The sequence below is a fragment of the Sciurus vulgaris genome (assembly GCF_902686455.1).
Source record: "Sciurus vulgaris genome assembly, chromosome: 11".
NCBI classification, from domain to species: domain Eukaryota; kingdom Metazoa; phylum Chordata; class Mammalia; order Rodentia; family Sciuridae; genus Sciurus; species Sciurus vulgaris.
In genome coordinates, this window is record NC_136472.1 from 102,160,879 (window position 1) to 102,178,362 (window position 17,484).

Genomic DNA, 17,484 nt, shown 5'->3' on the forward strand with positions numbered 1-17,484 from the left:
AACTCAGAGATAATTTTTGGAGGTAGAGAATTTGCTACAAGTGGATCTTCAGAATAGACTGGAAAAGAATTAAAATCTCTCTGTAGCCAGAGAGATTGGAGTTCCCGGATGCCGTTTACTGAACTGTGTGACTTTGGCCAGAGTAACCAATTTCTCTAAGTGTCAGTTTCCTCATTTGTAAGAGGGATAATAACAATATGTACCCTTGGGGAATTTTTTAAGAATTGCTTGAGATAAATCATGGAGAATGCTTACAATAAGACAACAATTTAAGCACTAAAAATGTTGTACGTGATTATTTCTCTGCATCCTTTAACCAGAATATGGATTTCACTTCCTATAACACGCAGACCTCCATGTAAGCATGTTTTGGAATTCATTCAAATAATATTCTAACTGTAACTATAAACAGTAATTTTTAAAGTATTTCAAAATATAAACATACTCTTAAAATTCATAGGATCATAATTTTACAAGGGCATCAGCATTAAAAATGTCTACTTCAAGCCAGGCACAGTGACGGCACGCTTTTTCACAGTTGCTGGGGAGCCCAAGGCAGGAGGATCCTGAGTTCAAAGGCAGCTTCGGCAAAAGCAAGGCATTCAGCAACTCAATGAGACCCTGTCTCTGAATAAAATACAAAATAGGGCTGTAGCTGTGGCTCAGTGGTAGTGTCCCTGAGTTCAACCCCCAAGAACCCCTTCCAAAAGGCTATTTTATTAGTTATATATGAATTTGATAAGTAAATAAGATAAGCAACTTTTAAAGCTATTTTTTTTCCCTTTGGTAACCTTTTAAACAACAATAGTAAACAAAGTAATTTAGCATGGAACAAGCATTTCTCTAGAGGTATTATGTCAGTTTCTTTTTTTCTATAATTTTGAGAACCAGTGTTATGAATTTTTTTTCAATTTTCACTTTCTTGAGTTGCACTATATGAATGACAAATACCATTTTATTGTGATCTTTATTCTGTCAAATAATAAAGACAAGTTTTGCAAAGTTCCTTTGAAATAAATGATTCCAGAGGGAGAAAGATAAGTGAATTTTAAAATTATAAATTGTTTCCCCATATTGAAAGGCTAATCTAGTCTAAAGCATAAAGTATATTCCTTCATAATGTTTTAAAATGATGCTTATTAGAGAAGATATATTCTGACTGTATTTTGGCCTAGGGATAAATTAAATTTGTGGGAAGAGGAATACATTATTATAGATAAATAATTAATAAAGAGAAATGCTTTGTGAATGTATAAGGGACTACAGAGAGGAATTTCAGAGGACAGAAAAATCTAGCAACTCATATTACCTAATTCTGTTTGACTGAGCACATTAAGATGTCATTGGTATTCTCTGCATTCACAGAAGCCAAAATTGCTTGGAGCTAAAAGACACACTCATCTTTCCTACAGTGATATATTCTACCAGTTTCTTGTTTTTGCCATCTTTTCACTAGGAATGCAGAGATATTCATAATGCAAAGAAAAAGAAAAAAATCATTTAGTTTTAGGAAAAATGCTTTAGATGCTTATTAGTTCCACTTATATGCCAAGTAAGTTGCTTACTTGATTCAATAAAATATACATATTGTTTTTTATTATTTTTAAAAAACAGTACTTGTCATTTCCTTTGGGTTCTTGATTTAAGACTAATGAAAAGATTCTTCCTATCAAAAATGAATCTACTGTTTTTCTTTTGCCAAGAAATACAATTTTAAGTAAGAACATACTACCTTTACAAAAGGATATTATGTGGAACATGTTCAACCCCAAACTTCATTTTGTGCTCGGAGAAATGTGCCATATGTTCCTCTGGGTTCAAAGGTTTGTAGTTTCTCCCTGAACCCCTTATTCTAAATTTTCCTTGTCATGATCACTAGTCTATATGCTCCATAAGGCAGGAAGAATGTCTATCTTGTTTATTAGCACAGTGCCTCACCCAAAGCAGCATCTTATACATATGTGATAAGGTACATCTGTTCTTCATTCGAGGAAAGAATGGCTGAGCATAGCTTGCCTGGTTTCCCAAAGGATTTTTTTAAGGAGACATTTTGTTGATGCCTTCCAGGAAAACAACTGCAACAACAGAATATCAGATTGCTTAATTACCTACAGTTTATCTGACTTTTTACTCCATGTAGATATTGATATTTAATTACTTGATACCATTGGACAACAGCTGAGGATAGGAGCCAGGATGTGAAGGACTATTCCCAATAGTCAACATGAAAGAAATGAAAAACAGCCCATGTCCTTGCACATTAGTCTCCCTAGAGGCTGTGGCTCTCACACAGCTTCAAGATAGCAGCTAAATTCCCTATTTTCCCCTCACTAGTTGATAAAACTGGATGGGGGACATCCATTCCATCTGGAGGACCAATGTTCCATGATAGACAATGACTTCTTAAGCAACTCTGAACTAGGCTCTGAAGATGGAATACAGAAATAAATTTTGGACAATTGACATAAATCCTTTGTGGTCTACACTTCCCTAATTTTCTGTTTCATTAAGTCCTTCCTCTCCTGCGAAATGCCAACATGCCATTGTGCCATGGCATAATATTTGCATGGCAAAGTTGTGACTACTTGGACATTTTGATTGACTTCAGTGTATTTGAGCCTCTTTCAATTGTGAATATTAATATTCTCGGAGACACGAATCATATTTTATCTTTCCCAGCATAGCTTCTTCCAGGGTTAGAAGTTGAAGAACACAGAACTGAGTCAAATGAACAGCAAACATAATGTAACACATAGACATAAAATCACAAATGTTTCTTTACATGTCCCTTTTTTTCTAGACCTTTAGACACTTCTAGAAATCAAGCATCAGGTGCACCAGTAAAGGAATGCTCCATGCAGCTACCAGGAGAGGAAGGTAACACAACTGCTATTTTTAAAAGATAAAATTATGTTAACTAATTAAATTCTAACAAATGGAAGTTCATTTTAAAGATGAAGCAGTGTGTCTTAAAAATCAACCCTCTGGAGTAAACCATTTATTCATAGCTCCCTCTAACTTTCCTATGTGAGTTACTAAATTGAAAACTTTTGCCGAGGGAGGGAAAAGCTGTGATGAACTATATAAATGATGTTTGATACCAAACAAATCTGATTCAGAAACTAGACTGTTTTATGTATCTGGGTTTTCTGAATCTACCATTTTAACCTTGGTACTCAATTCAAATTGGAATACAGAAAACTAGCTCTTGGTTATCTTCTCTCTTACATAGTTGTGAGAGAAAGGAATGCATTTGAGTACTGTCTGCAAATATCTAATACTTTGTGGAATGTTCTCCATGGTAGCAGTTTTTTGAATTTTTTCCTTTGTCACACAATGCAATTTCTTTTCTGTATCTATTAAACAACGGGATTTTTCAATTTCCATAGTAGATTATAATTCATTAACCTTTGAAAGTTGCTTTCCACATTGGAAAAATGGAGACATCTTTGAAGGCTTGGGCCTTTCAGAGTTCTTAGAGCTGTTCCTGTATCTTGAGCATTTTGTGGAGCCTCTGGAAAGGTCACTTGGGGGATTAATATTGAACATGAGGGCAACTCCTCCTCAAATCTACTAAAAAGCATTGGCCAAATTGTTCTCTGATGTGGTTGTACCAAGTTACACTCTCACAAGCTAATCCTTAGTAGGTCCACATTATGTGCCAAACAATGAACTATTTTATGCATATCAACTCACTTTGTTTCTACATCAGACTTATACATTTGAGTGCTATTATTATTGTCCTTGTTTTAAAGATATGAAGAAGGAGGCACAAGGGAGACCAAGTAACTTGTCCAAGATTATATACCTGAGTAAGTGGGATTTGAACTGGGTCTGAAACGCACAGTTACTTCTCAGTACCAGTTGACCCACATCCTCCCCAACAATGTCATCATCAGAATTTAAAATTTTTGCAAATATGATATTTGCTAAATTGTATCTCTTTTAATTTTGCCTTGTGTTGGTTAATAGTGAGGTTGATATTTTCATAATTTTATTGTTTTTTTCCTCTTCTGTGTATCAACTTCTCACATTTCTGTTGGATTGTTTGGCTTTTTATTATTACTTATAAGAGTTCCTTTTAAATCCTAAATATTCTCACTTTCTCATTGGTAGATACTATAAATGATTTCTAACAAAATGTGGCTTTGTTTGAATTTGTTTATAATGTTTTGTTTTACATCTATTTTTAATTTTAATGTAATTAAACTTATGCATTTTTTACCCTGATGATTTATGTTGTTTAAGTCTTATTTAAGTAATTCTTCCCTGTTACAAAGTTCTGGAAATATTCACCCACTTTTTTTTAATGAAAAAATTAACTTTAAGGCTTTCACAATTAGTAATTTAATATACCTGACCTTAAATTTTACTTATGTGGTGAAGTAAGGATACAGTTTGTAAATTTAAACACACACATACACAACCACACACACACACACACACATACAACATAATCAATTATTACAAAAGCATTTATAAAATTGTATTCCCGTGCTGATTTCTAATGCTCTTTCTATCTTATGTACACACCAGCTCTCTTACCTACTACAAGTCAATGACACATCTTCTTATCATATCTTAATATTTATTCTTATTATGTATTGGAATGAGTACCAGTCACCTATCTCTTTAAATTTCTTTTGGTTATTCTTGCCTATTTGCTTTTCCATGTGAATCTAGAAACTATTTACAATTTCCAATAAAATATTTTGATGTTTTGGTTGAAATTACATCACACATACAGAAGAATTTGCAAACGACAGATGTATTTATATTACTTCGTTTTATAACTACTTTATCTCTTTAGGTCTTTTAAAATGTCTTCTCAAAGAATATTCTTTATTTTTTTGTAAAAGGTTTACACATCTTTTATTAGGTTTATTTTTGTCTGCTTCATGTTTCTACTGATAGTGTCATTATATCTTTATGAAGCTACATTTTATAATTATTTGTATATGACAGGAAAAATTTAGTCGAGTCTTGCAAAAATTCATATTATTGGTCAGTGTCCTTGCTGAACTCTTAAAATGCTAATGTATTTATATAGTCTTGCATTTTCTGTGCAATCATGTTATTTGTGAATAACAATTTATTTTCTTGCTTTCTCATCTCAATGTGTTTTATTTTTTTAAATTTTCTTATTCACTGGCTGGTTCCTCTCTGAGTACAAGTGGTGATAACAGGAATCCTTTCCTTTTTCATGACATCACATAGAATGCTGATAAGCTTCACCACTGAATGTACTACTTGTTCTGAGTTTTTAATAGATACACTTCTGGGGCTGTAAAGAAACTATTTTTATGTTTCTGCACAGTTAGGGCTTTCTGAGCAAATTTTACTGAAACCTCAGACCTGAACTATAAGTACAAGGCCTCGGAGTTAATTTATAACTGATCTACAGAGGCTTCTGGAGAGGCTTATGTGTTTACTTTTAAGTGGAGGATGAGATCTGGGACCTTTGGTGGTAAAGCTAAGACATTGGTCTTCTTTCCCCTCTGAAGGAATTTTATTTACACTCACAAGGGTAAGAATAAAAACTTGAGACCATAAACAAAGAATAAAGATTTTCCTCCCTTTTTTTCAGGCAATTGCTGTCTCTCTCCAACAGAAGTGCCCAGATTATATTTTGGGGTTCCTTGCCTAGAGTAGATCCTGTTATATGCAGGATTTATCATCATTGCCTCATCACATGCATAAAAATTGAGTCAACAGAAATTAGTATGATTTTACTTTTTCCTAAGTAAAAATCTGCAATGTTCCAGAAACAACTGTGTATATGCAGTCAATATAATAATATTTTGTCAGATTAATGTAATTCCTTTCTATTCCTCTTCTACTGAGAAATTATGTCATAAATAGCATTTTAGTAAATGCTTTTCTGAATCTATTGAGATGATATTAAGTTTTCAGAACTTAATATTTGAACTTCAGTTTCCCCTCATTTATATACCTAGAACATTCACCTTAAAATTATTATTACTTCATACAGTCAGTGTTTGTATTTTCTGAAATATAGTACTGGTCTGTGTCTTAGCCCATCATTCTCTTTTGGGTCTCAAGTCTTACTTCTGGATTCAATTTCTTGTCTTTCTAATTATGTCTTTTGAAAGTCTACTCAGAAACATCCCCGAGTGGCATTGTCTCAGTTTTCGGGGGTTTTAAAATGTATTTATTTCCACTTAAGTTATTTTTCTTTTTGTTTTCAGTGTTATCATGTTCTGCTTTTCAATCAAGTTGACAATTATTTTCTCTCAACACTTTGAAGAAATTCCATGATCATTTGGCCTCTATTATTGTGATGGAGAAAGACTTTCCCTTAGTAATCAACCTGAATAAAGGCTTCCTGAGTTTTCCTATTAAGAGCTTGGAGCCATTGTCTACTATGAAAATCCTGTTGATAAATTCTCTTCAGGATGACCCACCGTCCTCATGTGCGCATGACTACAGTGGTGTGTAGGACACAGGGCTTTTAGTTTTAAAACTGGGGAAGTCCTAGGCAAACAGGGAGGAGATGGTCACTTTAGACTGGAATAAAGTGGCAAAATGTTTTTAGAACATTGTCTGACACATCAAGCATGCTTAGCAAATATTTGATGAGCGAGTATATAAGGGAATGAATATTTTTGCTAGAGGAAAAAAAATTGAGAGAATTCACTCAAGAGGAAAATAACCAAGTTCTCAGAGGTAGCTCTTAGTTCAGTCCTCAAGTCAGATGTGTTTAGTGGGACAGGGTTACTATAAGAGAAGTCAAAGACAAATGGGTCCCCTGAACTGAGAAGGTAATGATAAAAAGGCATTCCCCGTGAGACTGAACTGGTCCTTTTAAAGGACTTATGGTAATGGTTCCTGCTAGTCTTCTGGTCATGAGGCATACCTCCATGTCTTCTCTTCCAGTCTGTCTAGTTTTAGTTGTATGGCTAGTAGAAATGGAAACCATAGCAAAAAGCATCATATTTCTTTATGATGTAAAGACAGAATTGTCAGATCATTTTCTCTCTCCAGTTATACCTCTGTAGCCTCATAATAAGTGTTTTCAGGATATGAGCACATCAGAATATTTTTGAATGAAATGGGGATGGGTAGGTTTTGCCAGTGCCATAGTGTATACTCCCTAAGCTGTTTGGAAAAAGGGGTACTGTTTGTTTTAAAGTAAGAACTTGAGCCCTTGTAACCAGGCATAGTCAACATGAGAGATATGCTTTGATCCCACAATGAATTTCAAACATGTTTTATAAAAGTGCAGAGGAGTCACCAGGAACATGAAAAGGAAAAATAAGATTGTCTAGTCTCCTGCTGTGGTGTCTAATGCTGGGGAACCCTCCTTTCCCAAATTGGCCTTTTATTTTCTTTTAGGAGATAATGTTATCCACACTAACAGCATTACCAACTGGGACATTTTCCTGATTCTTAAAAATGAATCCAATTTATTTCAATATTTTTTTTTCATTCTGATTTATGTGAATGTGATTCTGGAATTGTCAAGACAATTTTTTTTTTTTAAGTATAAAGAGTAAAATAAAACATAGTTACACTAAATTCATCTGACCTGCATTCAGGAATCAATCTGAAAATTCCTGTTTGTAAGTCACAATATTGTTTTTCAGACTGATTGATGCTGAACAGCAGGAAAGGAGGATTTATTGGTGCAATTTAAAAACTTCTCAAGTCATTTAAAGAGACCAAATAAATCCTTTTCTCATTTATTTTTTTTTCTTTGAAAAACCTTCTCTGTTTTCATCATTTAAAAACAAGGGATATATTCAATTTTTAAAAATGTTAGAAACATATAACACATGGAAACATGGTGAGTTCTACAGCATGCTACATTCCAGAAATAACCTGCATTCCCCATACAAAGAAAAAGGAATGTGTTGCAAAATTCCTTATGAGATATCAAAGGAAAACAGATCAAGTCGAACTGGAATGAAAAGTGTTCAATCAAATGCAGAGAGTGAAGGGATAAATTCAATCTATAAACCATAACAGGGCAGCACGATAAGGCTTGGTTTTAATCCTATTACTTAGGAAGAAGGTACATGCTAAGCTGGAAATTATTGCAATTACCTACACTGGTGATTTACAGAATGGCTGAGAAAAAAGTAATGAAACCAATTTCTCTTTTACTTGTATTGGAGGCTTTCTCAGGTCTTTGTATAGAATGGTAGAAGATTACAGCAGAAGAATCTAATGCTACAAAAACATGGCACAGGCAGTAAAATCTAATGAAGTAATCAGAACAGAATGGGGAGAGGTGGATGAAGCTAGGAAGTCTTATTTATGAAACCCTCTTCTATAGGAATTTCTTAAGGCCATCCATCCATTCTATGCGGCTTCTTTTGCCCTCGCACCTCTTCCTTTGAAGGAGTGTGTAGCATTGCATTAGAAAATAGAACATACTTAACACTATTTAGATCCTGACATTGCCATTTTATTCTCTGTGGATCTAAATTGGGAAGGTCATCGTTTTCTTATTTGGTCACTCTTATAGTTCTATGTAAATACACACAAATATTTTATATTTTATAATTAGGCCATTTTATATGTTTGAAACCACGATTCTCTGCCAGGTGGAAGTTCAAGAGTACTATCTTTGTAAAAAGTGTTGGAAGGAAACCAAGTGCTACAGACAGATAACCTCTCCCACGGCTTCTGTTTGAATCATCCCTACACTCAGTTACTGATCTCTAGGTTTTAATTCCTTCTTTAGTGCTAATAACTTTCTAGAGTTCAGACCTTCTCAACCTTACCTGTGGCCTCCTAACTTAATCTCTCTGATCAACTCCCTTAATATATGATTGACTTTTCCAATATTGATTCGCCTTCCAGCTCCTGACATTAATTTCTCTTAAAGTCATTGGGTGTATGAATCTACCTCTCTGCTTGTCCTGTATCTCTCCTTTCCTGCCCTCTACCTCCTGTTTTCACTTACTCATGGAGAAACCCTGCTCAGACAGCAAACAGTGGCAACTGTGGCAACTGTCTCTTCCCAGAAAGATCCTTTTGCAAGTTTTGTTTTTACCTACATGAGCTGGAAGAGTATAGAACAATAGGTAGAGACAGCTCTTGCTTGATTGCATCCTCCTGTGTGATATTGATCATAGAGGGTCTCACCTGCTGATTTATGAAAACAAATCCACATAGGGAAAAATGCGGCTTAAACCCAGAGCCCTAGAGTCACTCGAGTGGGTGAAAATTCCATCTCTTTCTACCAACCCTAAATTTACCAACTTTCCTAATTAGTCTCATATCGCACATATCACAGCTCACTTAGAAATCACTGCCAAATTTGAATAAGGTTGAGTAGTTAGAAGAGGATTGATAACCTACCTCTGGAGTTCTTTATCTTACAAACCCTACCAAAGTCTAATTAAGATAAAATGTTGGACTCCAAGAAACTACTGGCTTCTTGAAGTGACTAAACCCACAACTTACCAGTGCCCCATGCTGTCAGGTAAATGAAAAAGGCTCTATTTCCAGATGGTTGCCTGTGAAGGATTTGTAGCTCTCCTGTTCACCTAAGAGAGACCTTTATACCACCATCTTGTTAGGAAGCTATTCCAGATGTCCCCCAGTCATTTAGCCACAAACCCCAGTGTCCTCCTTCCTTCTACTTGTTCCTTAAGTATGGTGGCCAAGCAGGATTGATAGAGCAGATGAGGCAAGATTATTTTATGGGTATTTTTATTGTTTTGTTATTTTCTATGTAGGGGCAAAGACTAAAGATATTTCCCCTCTTTCCTTTTGATGGAGTATTTCTTTGGATCACACCTGTCTAACCCATCCCAAGAGACTTCATTAAGGTCTGATTTAGCAATAATAGAAATTGAGGAAATCTGAAACTTAAATACAATAACTACCTGTCATGACTGGTTAAAGATATGACAGTGATGCCACAGTGCGGAGATACTTCCCACTAATCAGAACATCTTCTTCCCTAACTTCTGCAGACTAATTAAAATCAGCCTCCACAGCAATTGTTTTGCCATCTCTAACTCATACCAGGTCACTCCTTCTGAACCTCTGAGACTCAAAATCAGCCTTAGGCCACCAGGTTCAAGATCCGATGCCACAGCCAGGTGGCTGGAGTACTGCTGTCACTCACTAGCTCACAGGCAATTACAAAGACAGGAGTTTAGCTAATTAGAGAACAGCTATTCAATCCACCCAACACTCTCTTGTGCTAAAGAGAAAGACACTTTTTTATATTGTAACACATGTGAAAGTCTATTTTTTAAATAGAAAATTACTTTGTGAATGTTATTATTTAAAAACAGGAAAAAAAAATCACCTTGTTATTTTCAGGGCGAAATGCTTTCCTGACCATCTCTCAATGTGTGGTGCACAGTCCCTCTTGACGTTAATTTTATTTCAATTCTCCAAGCAAGGAGGAGGAAGGAGAGAACTGGGCTCTGACAGGAACTGAGCAGGGTCAGGGATGGCAGTTCATTCTAGAGAGTAGCACTGAGGGGAGAACTAGATCGAGCATCCAGAGTAGAAGTAAAACCTTGAACAAGCCGTGGCCCTGAGGGCAATAGCGAGAAACACAAAGCGTGGCCCAAGGGCAAGGCGAGAGTGGGGACAGTGAGACAGAACAGGCAGGTCTTAGATTCAGGTGTATGGGCTTACACTGGTTCTACTGTGAGGGGGTATCTGTGGCCGCTCTCTTAGAAGATGAGGGAGCCTCCAATTGTGCTGGCAAGACTAGCCTTCCCTTCATTTTGGCTGAATGGTTAAGAGATATTTAAAAATAGAATATAAAGCAGGAGGCTAATTCCAGCTTCCAGCCACACTTGGGATGTGTAGTAGCATAAATGCCCTTGAGGACACCAAGCATCACTGGAAGCTGGCAAAGAGACTCACGGCCAAGGTCAGCGTGAGAGGAGGCACTTTTGTACGAGTTGATCTCCCACGCTATTTATCCACAATAAGCATGCCACTCAGGGGAGAATGGGAGGTCATAGGTCATTTCACATCCTTCAAGTTACTGAGTCTCAGCCTGTGGTCCCTGGAACCCTGAGGACTCCTGAAACCTATTCCAGAAGCCCACAGGTGAAAACTACTTTCTAGCAATACCAAGATGATATTTGCCATTTTTCTCTTTTTTCTTGACTGTACAGTGAAGTTTTCCAGTGTAACATGGTTAACAGACAGAACAAATGAAAATCTGTTTTCTGTTAATCATTCACTATTTGAAAAAATGGAAAACAATGTCTTTCTTTCTTTTTTTTTTTTTTCTACTTTTGGTGCAGGGAGATTTGGTACATTTAGGTGTTTGTTCATAAAGACCTATTATCTATGTGAACACATTCTGTGTTTATTAATCTTAGTTTATATACATTTTAAAAATTTCTCAATTTTAACTTCTAATGTGATCTGCTCATAAACAAAAGCTTTGGAGATCCTCAGTACTTTTGATGAGTGTAAAGTGCTCCTAAGACCCAAAATCTTAAAAAATCTTGATTTAGGTCTATGCTTTCCTGTGCTTCCTGTTCTCATTGTAGGTGGAGTTGGCATCCAAGTCTATGATTAGTGTGGGCTCCAAACAAGCTCCTCTTGAAATCTCTCCCCGTTAGTTTACTAATGATGCCCAATGTACTACCATTTGCATTTCATTCATCTGAGTAGGGTGGATATATAAAGTAGAGACCTCTACAAGATAAAACTTATTAATCTTCTCAGCAGTTAATACCTTTACCATCTCCAGTACCAGAATAACAATAGATTAATCAATAGTTCCCAAACTTTAGAGCACATAAGGATGACAATTTGGGAAGACTCATTCCTTGCCCTTTGAAGTCAATTTTTGAAGGATATGGCTCAGAAATCCACATTGAAAGAGACTTCAGATTGTTCTTAAGTAGGCAATTAGGGGGCCACACTTACATATAATGGTCTAATTGACTTATTCTCTGCATTTCACCCCTTACAGCAAAGTTCATGATATCTAGCAATGAGATTTAAATAAGTATCTGCTCAATAAGGTAGTAAGATATCAGGTGCCCATGATAGGAAATTGCAGCAATTGCCTGGTGAGTCAGAGTCCAGAAGAAATGTTGAAATACAGGAATCAAGACAATCTGAGGATGTTGTGAAGCTCAGTATGGAAAGAGAAGAAGACAAGGGAAGCGAGACCAAAATTAGAGAATGAGTCCTTGCTGTAGGCCTTATACGAACAGTGTACCTATGTTACCTAATTCTCATAACAGTCTTGAGATGAGAGTGCTATTATCTCTATTTTTATATCACAGGTATTCTACTCACCTCCAACCTCCTCCCTCTGGGCAACACCAGAAACACAGAAGGGATGCTTACTCTGCCAAACAAAATTTTATACTAATGCTGTTAACATATCCTATTTATCTGTCATATGAATAGGATTCGAAAGTGAGGATTTGGAAATATCTCCAAACATCTGCTGCTTCCATCTTTCCAAGTTGGTGTACTTCTTTCTGGTTGCAAGTCTGTGCCTCATTGTTGTCAAACCCAGGAACCCATTCACAATTTTGGGGAGCTTACTCCTATTTGGTGAAAGTGACCATTTTTACTGCTACAGGTGCTAAAAAAGGATTCTCCAGGTCCTGTGTGGAAAGGGGCTCATTTCTTACTACATCTATTTCCTCAGTTTTGGCTCAAGTCAGTTGAAAGGAGTCTACCTTCTCTTCTTCAGAAAAGATTGTTAGATTTAGCAAAAACAAATGAAATAAAAACAGCGACTCCTATTTAAATTTGACTTTCAGATAAACAATGTATAAATGGTGTAAAGCATTGTCATGTCCCAGGCAATTCGAATTGAACTGGATGCCCTGTGTTTTGCCTGGCAACCTTTCAGAAAAAACTCAGCGCTCCACAACACCTCTTTTAATTTTATTCCCCGGTGCAGCATTGACTCCCCTTCTTTGTTATCTACCTTCTGAAAAAGATCTGCACACATTTTGGATGCAAGACATTTTCCCACTTTACTTTTGGGGAAACTGAGATTCAGAGAGGTTAATTAATGTGCCCAAAGTTTGACACTTAAATTTAAACTCAGGCATGGCTGCTCCAAAGCTTATTTCCTTTCTACTATACTTCATTCATACCTCAATATGCAATGGGGAAAAGAGCGACAAGAGAGTGCATCATTAAAATTTCACAGGGTTTTGGTAAAACTTCCTTTGTTTCTTAATGAAAATTAGGTATATGTTTTAAGTTGCTGAAACAGAGATAAAATTTGGATGTTACAGTCATAGATGGGTAGTTCAGGCTGGCCCAGGAGATGACTCTAAATCCAAGTTTCTTCCACTATGTGTCTTTTACTTCTGGATTACCACCATGACCACTTTCCAAGTCAGGTGTGTTAGTCATGTTAGTCAGTGCTTCATTGCTGGAACTAAAATCCCTGACAAGAACAACTTAGAGAGGAAAATTTTATTATGGACTCACAGTTTCAGAGATTCAGTCCATGTTTAGCTGACTCCATTGCTCTGGTTCTGAGATGAGGCAGAACATCACGGCAGAAAGATGTGACAGAAGAGAGGTGGAGGGCAGGAACAAAATACAATCCCCAAAGACTTCCCCCCTCCTCCCACCCTGTGACATACTCTGGGCATGCCTCACCCCTTGCTTATAGTTACCATCTCATTAGTTGATCTGAATTATTAATCCATCAAATGGATTAACCAACTGATGAGATTACAGTTGTCAGAATCTATATCACTTCACTTCTGAACATTCCTGCATTAACACACGAGCTTTTGGGGAGAAATACCTCAGACCTAAACCATAAAACCAAGGAAAAGTAAGAGTGAGTAAATCCAAGGTAAACAACTTTATTTTAAACACTGGCATAACAATTTTACTTTCTATTTAGGAGTATTATTGTCTTCTTTAATTGCTCATTGTATTTAAAATGTCATACTTTTCTAGTTTAGATTTAAGCTTGCATTCCAAGAATTAATTCAACTTAATCATGATGCATTACACATTTTTATATGCAATTCCAAATTTGGTTCCTTAATATTTTGTTAGGACTCTTGTGTGTATGTCTATGAGTGACAGTGGTTTGTACTTTTTCTTTCTCGTATAGCTGGTGAGTAATTTGACATCAAGTTATACCAGCCTCATAAAATGTGTAATAGAGAACTTTCTTTTTTCTCATCTTTGGAAGGTTCTGCATACATTGGATTTATTCTTTTCTTGAAAATTTGGACTTAGTGTCCAATCCTTTCGGAATTTTTTTTTTTTTTTTTTTTAGTTTCAAGTGTTTTATTGCAATGCCTCCTTTAGAATTCACCTGGATAACACATGGAAACCTCACTTTTTTCACATTCAAGCTTCTTCCAGAGAGTGGCTATGTTGTTTTTCCTTTCCTTTTTTTATTTTTTATTTTTACAGACTGCATTTGGATTCATTGTACACAAATGGGGTACATCATTTCATTTCTATGGTTGTGCACGATGTAGATTCATACCATTTGTGTAATCATACATGTACATAGGGTAATAATGTCTGTCCCATTCCACCATTTTTCATATCCCTCAGCTCCCACCCCCATAATGTATCATCATCCACTTATCAGGGAAAAAATTCGGCCTTTGGGATTTGAGATTGGCTTAGTTCACTTAGCATGACATTCTCCAATTCCATCGATTTATCCACAAATGCCATAATATTTTTCTTCTTTATGACTGAATAGTATTCCATTATATATATAAAAATCACAGTTTCTTTATCCATTCATTTGTTGAAGGACATCTAGGTTGGTTCCACAATCTAGCTATTGTGAATTGAACTGCTATAAACATTGATGTGGTTGTATCACTGTAGTATGCTAATTTTAAGTCCTTTGGGTATAAACCAAGGAGTGGGATAACAGGGTCAAAAGGTGGGTCCATTCCAAGTTTTCTGAGGAAATTCCATACGGGTTTCCAGAGTGGCTGTACCAAATTGCAACTCCACCAGTAATGTAAAAGTGTGCCTTTTCCCCACATCCACACCAACACCTATTATTGTTTGTGTTCTTGATAATAGCCATCCTAATTGGAGTAAGGTGGAATCTTAGAGTTGTTTTAATTTGCATTTCTCTAATTACTAAAGATGTTGAACACTTTTTCATATATTTATTAAATGCCTATATTTCTTCTTCTGTAAACTGTCTGTCCAGTTTCTTGGCCCATTTATTGATTGGGTTCTTTGTATTTTTGGTGTAAAGTTTTATAAGTTCTTTATAAATTCTGGAGATTAGTGCTCTATCTGAAGTGCATGTGGAAAAGATTTTCTCCCACTCTGTAGGCTCTCTTTTCACATTATTGATTGTATCCTTTGCTGAGAAAATTCTTCTTAGTTTGAATCCACCCCATTTATTGATCCTTGCTTTGATTTCTTGTGCTTTGGGAGTCTTGTTGAGGAAGTCTGATCCTAAGCCAACATGATGAAGATTCAGACCTACTTTTTCTTCTTTTGGTGCAGGGTCTCTGGTCTAATTCCTAAGTCCTTGATCCATATTGAGTTGAGTTTTGTGCAGGGTGAGAGATAGAGTTTTAATTTCATTTTACTGCATATGAATTTTCAGTTTTCCCAGCACCATCTGTTGAACAGGCTATCTTTTCTCCATTGTATGTTTTTGGCTTCTTTGTCTAGTGTGAGGTAATTGTATTTTAGTGGGTTCATCTCTTTGTCTTCTATTCTGTACCATTGGTCTGCCTGTCTATTTTGGTGCCAATACCAAGCTGTTTTTGCTACTATTGCTCTGTAGTATAGTTTAAGGTCTAGTATTGTGATACCTTCTGCTTCACTTTCTGCTCAGGATTGCTTTGGCTATTCAAGGTCTCTTACTCTTCCAGATGAAGTTCATGATTGCTTTCTCTATTTCTATGGGGAATGTCATTGGGATTTTAATTGGAATGACATTGAATCTGTATAGTGCCTTTGGTAGAATGGCCATTTTGATAATATTAATTCTGCCTATCCAAGAACATGGGAGATCTTTCTATCTTCTAAGGTTTTCATTAATTTCTTTCTTTAGTGTTCTGCAGTTTTCATTGTGGAAATCTTTCACCTCTTTTGTTAGATTGATTCTCAAGTTTTTTTTTTTTTTTTTTTTTTGAGGCTATTGTGAATGAAATGGTTTTCCTCCATCTCTTTCAGAGGATCAGTCACTTATGAATAGAAATGCATTAGATTTATGGGTATTGATTTCATATTCTGCAATTTGCTGAATTCATTTATTAGTTCTAAAAGGTTTTTGGTGGAGTTTTTGGAATCCTCCAAATATAGAATCATGTCATTAGCAAATAGAGATAGTTTGAGTTGTCCTTTTCCTATTCCTATCCCTTTAATTTCTTTGGTCTGTCTAATTGTTCTGCCTAATAATGTTTCAAGGACGATGTTGAATAGAAGTGATGAGAGAGGGCATGCCTGTCTTGTTCTAGTTTTAGAGGGAATGCTTTCAGTTTTTCTCCATTTAGAATGATGTTGGCCATGGGCTTAGCATAGATAGCCTTTACAATGTTCCTACTATCCCTATTTTTTCTAGTGTTTTGAGCATGAAGTGGTGTTGTATTTTGTCAAATGCTTTTTCTGCATCAATTGAAATAACCATATGATTCTTATCCTTAAGTCTATTGACATGATGGATGACATTTGTTGATTTACAGATGTTAAATCAACCTTGCATTTGTGGGATAAACGCCAATTGATCGTGGTACACTGTCTTTTTAATATATTTTTTATGTGATTTGCCTGAATTTTGTTAAGGATTTTTGCATCTATGTTCATCAGGGATATTGATCTAAAGTTTTCTTTCCTTTATGCATCTTTGTATGGTTTTGGTATCAGAGTGATACTAGCTTCATAGAATGAGTCTGGAAGGGTTCCCTCCTTATCTATTTCCTAGAATACTTTGAGGAGTATTGGTATTAGTTCTTCTTTAAAGATCTTATAGAATTTGGCTGAGAATTCATCTGGTCCTGGACTTTTCTTGGTTGGTAGACTTTTCATGGCTTCTTTTATTTTGGTGCTTGAAATTGATCTGTTTAAATTGTGTATGTCTTCCTGATTTAGTTTGGAAGGATCATATATCTCTAAAAATTTGTCAAAGTCTTTGATATTTTCCATTTTGTTGGAGTATTTCAATGGTGTTTGTCATGATCTTTCCTTTTTCATCACAAATTCTATAATTTGAGTTTTCTCTCGCCTCTTCATTAGTGTGGTTAAGGATTTATCAATTTTGTTTACTACTTCAAAGAACCAAATTTTTGTTTTGTCAATTTTTTGAATTGTTTCTCTCATTTCAGTTTCACTGATTTCAGCTCTGATTTTAATTATTTCCTGTCTTGTACTACTTTTGGTGTTGATCTGTTCTTCTTTTTCTAGGGTTTTGAGATATAATGTTAGGTCATTTAGTTGTTGACTTTTTATTCTTTTAATGTATGAGCTTAATGCAATGAACTTTCCTCTTAGTAGTGCTTTCAGAGTGTCCTAAAGATTTTGATATGTTGTGTC

The 17,484-nt window shown here is 35.7% G+C and overlaps 1 protein-coding gene across 5 annotated transcripts in view; it reads left to right on the plus strand.

Annotated features, from left to right (window-relative positions):
- The window catches only part of LOC306638355 (uncharacterized protein), a 196,256-nt gene that overhangs the window by 82,528 nt on the left and 96,244 nt on the right, over positions 1-17,484 (plus strand). The window contains exons 1-3 of one of the 5 annotated variants that reach the window (XR_013757477.1): positions 1,686-1,823; positions 2,801-2,877; positions 3,756-4,206. The exons of 3 other annotated variants lie outside the window; for them this stretch is intronic. The gene's annotated coding sequence lies outside the window, so the exon portion shown is untranslated. Of the gene's footprint in view, positions 1-1,685; positions 1,824-2,800; positions 2,878-3,755; positions 4,207-17,484 lie in introns of those variants that run through there. One more of the 5 variants, XR_013757476.1, reaches the window with a different exon arrangement.